The sequence below is a fragment of the Puntigrus tetrazona genome, unplaced genomic scaffold, assembly GCF_018831695.1.
Source record: "Puntigrus tetrazona isolate hp1 unplaced genomic scaffold, ASM1883169v1 S000000174, whole genome shotgun sequence".
Classification (NCBI taxonomy): domain Eukaryota; kingdom Metazoa; phylum Chordata; class Actinopteri; order Cypriniformes; family Cyprinidae; genus Puntigrus; species Puntigrus tetrazona.
Window position 1 is genome coordinate 142,223 of NW_025047845.1, and position 6,092 is coordinate 148,314.

Below are 6,092 nucleotides of genomic sequence, written 5' to 3' on the forward strand. Positions count from 1 at the left end.
CACCCATTCGGCATTTCTACAGATCTGATGAATAAATGAACTCCTCTTAATCTTGAATTTTCATGCTGCGTAATGTCAGCGGTGTGCTAAAAATAAGATATTGTGCTTAAAGATTTCGTGATCTGGATGTGTTCCTGAAGGCTTTTGGCAGATGATGCATTTGGTGTATGCTTCCACATCCTAATCATCTTTCATTGCGTCTCATGTTTCAACGAGCTTGTGTGTTAGCCTCTAATTGAAGGTTGATCTGTTATCATCATAAAGCAGGGATTTATAACTGTCTTTTAAATGGAGATGATTTCTAGGCTGGTGTTTGTTTGCGGTTCTCAACCTTTTTGACTCCCCCATCGTTTTGAGACCGGTGCATTTCTGCTGTAAGGCTATAATGATAAAGCTGCTCATTTTCAATTATTTGGCAGATATTAGGATGCTATTTGACAGAAATTAGGATTAAGCGATATATTTAAAATAATTAAGGCAAGACTCTACAAAAAATTCAGTCTGATCAAACTAGTAAATACACATTTAAGTACTTAGTGTCTTGCCTTTTAAATAAAAAATCGTTTTAATTGTTTGTGATTATTTTAAATTAATTATAGGATACACTTCCTGTAACATTTAAAATGTTAAAATGTAAAAAAAAAAAAAAAAATCTCCTCCCAAACTGGACAAATTGAAGAGAAAATTCATATAATTAAGAGCGTTTTTTATTATTTTATTTTTTTTTAAATCTTTTTTTATTCCTCTGATATATTTTTAGGTTTCCTTTGCAAAACATTGTAGTTGTAAAATCTTGAAGACATAAATAATAGTGTGGACACAACACCAGCTTATTAGATCTTTACTTGATTTTTGCTTCTGTTTTATTTTCGTTTTAAACCATCCCCTTACGGCAGCGTGCTGAGGCTCTGTCGGGTCGGGCCCTGGTAGAGCACCACTGCTCTCTAAAGCGTCCACAAAACCCATTTGTTGACCTCGACTGCATCTTCAGTTTGCTGGGGCCGCTTCTTAAGAGGTTTGACGTGTTTAATAAGTTGATAAACAGAAAGAGACACGGATGTTTACTGTATCAGTAAGTTTTTTTTTTCCACTCTCACTTCACTTAAAAAAGCTCACTCCTTTACTGATGGGCGATACTAAAGCTGTTTGCGGGACTTGCATTTTAAAGGTTACCGTTAAGCACCAAAAAATATCAAAGCAGCGGAGAAAATGTCAGATTATTTATTATCGTTATGATGCATGGCTGCGTGTTTATTGAAGCAAAGTCCTGTAAGACGAGTGTTTTCAGTCACTGAGTAAAATTTAGGTCTGTTGAAGAATGCAGTACTTTTGTTTAAAAGTGCATAATAAGCTTGTTTTTAGTGTATATAGTCAGAATCTGACCAGAAAGCCTGTTAACTTTACTGTGATATTTATGATGTCTTATTTGACGTTTTTGTTAACAGGTGAGGATCCTCCTTTGTTTTAACAGATTTTGATCCTTTCAGCTCTTCTAGAACCTTTTTTCTTCAGTTGACTCTTTTAATAAAAAGCTTTTATTTATTTATTTTCTTCTTCCAAGATGAACATTAAAAACTTATTTGTAATGTAATTTTCTTTTACACTTTTCAACCTAGGATCAAACACTTGCATGAAAAGCTAGTTGGGAAATTACAAGCAAAGCCTAATTTAATATGTTTCATTGATGCTTGAGACGGAAAAACCATGCTTTAAAAGAAAGATCAGGGCGAGTTTAACTGATTTTGTCTCCTCTGGGAAGCAAGTATCTTCTGTAACCTTGGTACCAAATGAAGAAATGTGCTTTTTAAGCAAAACAAACTAAAAAATGTACACGCCTTCATTCACAGTCAAAAGTTTTCCATAGCCTGACTCTTAATATATATTTTCCTTTCTTGAGCATCAGTGGTGTTTTGAACCTTCTGCTGTAGAAGTTAAATATAACTCCCTCAGTGAGAAAAGATTGATCTCAAAATCACACTATTATTGTTGGAACAGGTTCAAACACACACAAGATACTAAAAAAAGGGATGTTTCTAAATAACAGCATGCTCTTCAGGACAAATAAGAGACTCAGCAACTATCACTAAACCAAAAAACTAAAACAAAAAAACAAAAAAAAGCTGTAGGTAATTCAGGGAGGAAACACGTATTGAGAATCAAGGGGTGAAAACTTTTGAACTTTTTTTTTTCGTCATCTTGGGCAATATGTAAACATCTTTCCTGTGAAATATCTCATTCAGGTCACTATTAAAAGAATTAAAAGCTTAATGATTTGCTGTTTTTTGGTCAATCATTGACCATTACCCATTGGCCGATTCTGAAAAATGAAGTATTAACCTCCTGACCTGCAGCGATATGTTATATGTGTATAACAGCGTCTTCTGTGTTTCAGGTGGCGGGAGCTGGACAGGAGTGCGTCTGCTGCTGCGTGGATGACTTAGGTAGGATGCGGGGCGTGATCGGGGATGCCGGTCTTAGTGTTTGAGAGCTCGCCAGCAGGAGCGGCTCGGCGGCTTTACTGCACTGCTGATCTGTGTGCCGTCACTTACTCTGTGCGTCAACATCTTCATCTCTCAATTAGCTTCTCGGATGCTTTTGCTCCGGGAGCCCAAGCGGGCGCTCTATACACTGTTGCACACTCACTTTCATCGCTGTTGCGTTTTATTTGACATAAAATAGTTAAGCCCGTAAAAGCGGCGCCAGATAAAAACAATAGCTTAAGTGTATTTTTATGCATTTGTTTGTCTGCATTTGAGCGGTTTTCTGCTACTCTCTGCTGTACGGACAGATGTGCACCACAGCTCTCGAGAAGCACTGGGATCTGTTTTCATGCGTCTGATTGAGTTAGCTGTGCTGTGCTGGCTCGTCCTCTTCTGTAGAGGCGGCCGATCAGGACGGTCTGAAGCCCGACTCTTCAGACAACGGCGCAGGAGAATCACCTTCTTCGGCTCAAGCTCCTTGGGAGTCCAGACTGTGCAGGTAATTAACAGAAGATCGCTCGTCTCTCCATGGAGACTTTATGGAATCACTTTCCTGCTGGCAAAATAGATACTTGGTAGAGTTTACCAGGAGTGCCTGCAGTGCCTGCGTTCTTAGTAATGCATTTATTTATTGAACATGCATTGTAAGAGTGTTTCCCCATAATCACTGTGATACACTCTATGCGTGATATTTCAAGTCTTCTGAAGTCATCACGCAGGTGCTTTTCTGCGTATTTGCTGTAATCAGTTTTGACAATGCAAGCATCAAACCTGGCAGCATCAACCATTTTTAAATCTGCATTTTGATCGCTTCAACAAATGGAAAAACAGTCACTGGTCTTAATTTATATTAGTTTTGTTTAAATGTATTTATAATGCTTGTGTTTATTTTTCTGTGGCTTTGGAGTGCAAAAGTGTCATTAAAAATACTTTATTATTATATAAAATGCATTTTGTAGCTATTAGGTGAGAGTTGTCAAGACGCCTGTAAAAAAATTTGTAAAATGATGTAAAAACCCGCAGCTGTGCTGTTGGATTTCTGTCAGAAAATGGTTTTAGGTTTTACGCTTTAACCTTAAATTACAGTTAAATACCGCGATATGGATGTTATCATACTCATTTACTATTTAATCTGTTTGGAAATTCGCTGACATTTGATAACTGATAGCCACCTAAAAAAGCAGGTATAATGAGAAAATGGAGATGGGTGAACTGCTTCATCACGAGCAGTTGCGAACATGAACATATATAGAAAGTGTCAGTGTCATTCACACAAACACATTCATTTAATAACACCTTAATAACCTAATCGATGAGAAAAAGTGGTTTTCAATGAAAAAACATCAACGCTGACAACTTGACGCCACACTGCAGGGGAATTCTGGAAATGTCATTTTTACTAATTTACCGCCAACTATTTGAAAAGCTGTTTTACTGCAGCATTTTCAGTGTTTTTTCTATTAAAAATCACAGCCATTTTAGTGTGTGAAATTCACGCTTTTCCATTGTACCATTTTCAAGAGCTCATGTATATTTCGCACACGCCAGTCTGCTTTGGTTTATGTGTTTAGAGCGCCTGAGCGCCCTGAAGACTCAGAGAGACGCGGAGGCCAAAGACAGACTCCTACAGCAGGCATTAGTGGTTTTAATTGATCTATGTCAGGCAGAGAACGCGTTTTTCCTCCTCCACAGCAGGTAAAAGGCTGAGGCTCAATGAGTGAGCGCCTCAAACGCTTTCAACGTGTCTGGTGGAATGTGGTGCAGGAGGGGCTCAAGCTCTGTGGGACGGCGATGATGATGATGATGATGATGATGATGAAGAAAGCTTGGTGATGAAGAGGATGATGGGATGCAGACTGGGATTGGTGGCTAGAAGCTCCTGAAGGTGGTGAGAATTTGCAAGAGTCAATGGACAGAGTTTGACTGTCGGGTTAATCTGACATCAACAGATAACACGACGTGACATCAGCATTTAAATAATCACCAAGTTGAGTCATGAAGCAACAAACTGGAGCACATTAGTGTTAAGTAATACAGTTTTATCAATAGTTTGACTAGTTTTATTTTTATATTATTTTATTTTATATGGGCTTTTTAATATTTTTATTAGTTTTTGTTTACTCAATATATGTGTGTTTTTCATGTATATTATTATAAGGAAGACACTATACAACATAAATTTAAAATTATTTTCATTTATTCGTATATATTGTAAAGCACTTTTTACTTTCGCTTTCAGTTGTAGTTATTTGTTACATCAAATGGAAACTAAATAAAAATAAAAATGTTTAACACAAAATCTCAGTTGATTTATGTTTGATTATATATTCGCAGAATGTAAAGTAATTTTCAATTTAAGCAAAATGTATATGTTAGTTTTAGTATTATAAACAGAAACATCATGATTTAGTTTTATTTGAAATACAATAACATAAAAAATTTATATATCTATAAAATTCTATAAATTTATATAAATTATAATTTAATAAATATAAAAATATATGTATATGTTATATATATATATATATTTCATATTATTATATATATATTTTTTTTCTTTTTAATATATATATTTATAGATTTATATATATATTTACTGTATATATGTCTTCATATAACTATATATAATTTTAAAAAAAAGGAAAATACAACAAAATGATAAGAGTTATAATAAATAGTAAAGACTAAAGTAAAAAATATAAATAATAAATAGGTCAAATCAATATGTACTTACAGAAATGTTTTTAAACGTCGATGCGATATGACACAGGAAGACTCTACTGATTCATTCCTCAAAATATCTGATTAACCTAAATTGGCTTCTGCCCTCTTTTTGTTGCTGTTGAAGTGTAAAGACGTAGTTTCTGTTTGAGTATGTGATCTGTGGAGCCTTCAGTGATACTGATGTGTTTGTTTGAGCTCTACAGACTTTTTCAAGGATAATAGAGGATGGGGATAAATCTTGAAGCTGAATCTCATTATTTATTGTTATCAGATTATATTCACATCATGGGACACTGGGGCAAGAAGAGATTGGCAACTACAAACCAGAGCGCCGTGAAAAACCGGTCTGTTTTAGAAATAACAGCCGCGTTTGTTCCTCGTCTGACTCCGGAAGGAGACCAGCTCATCGCGGAGCTCTGCTGACTAAATCATCTCCGTCTCGTTGTTTTCATACTCGCAAGACTCGAGATGACGTGAATAATATAACTCTGTTGCTTATACTTTCGCTTCTTTAAGAAACTGAATTGAGTAGATATAGCTTGATTCGCTTTTTCGGTGAATCGTTCAAACGTTCATTTCTAAAGAACTGCTGAAATGAATCTGCTTTAATCGCTTGCAGCATCGCCTGTAGAAATATTCATCGTGTGGATTTTTCATATTTTAAAAATGTTTTAGTATATCTGTTAAATTTCTATTGTTTATGACTATGCACTTAGTATATATATATATATATATATATATAGAGAGATATAAAAATTTTTATTATTATTAATTAGATTATTTATTGAGAAATGTGAAAAGTATTGTCTTATTTTATACTTTACTATTATTTTTACTGTAAGCTTCAAATCTTTTATTAAAACAATTATCTACTAAATGAAAACAAAA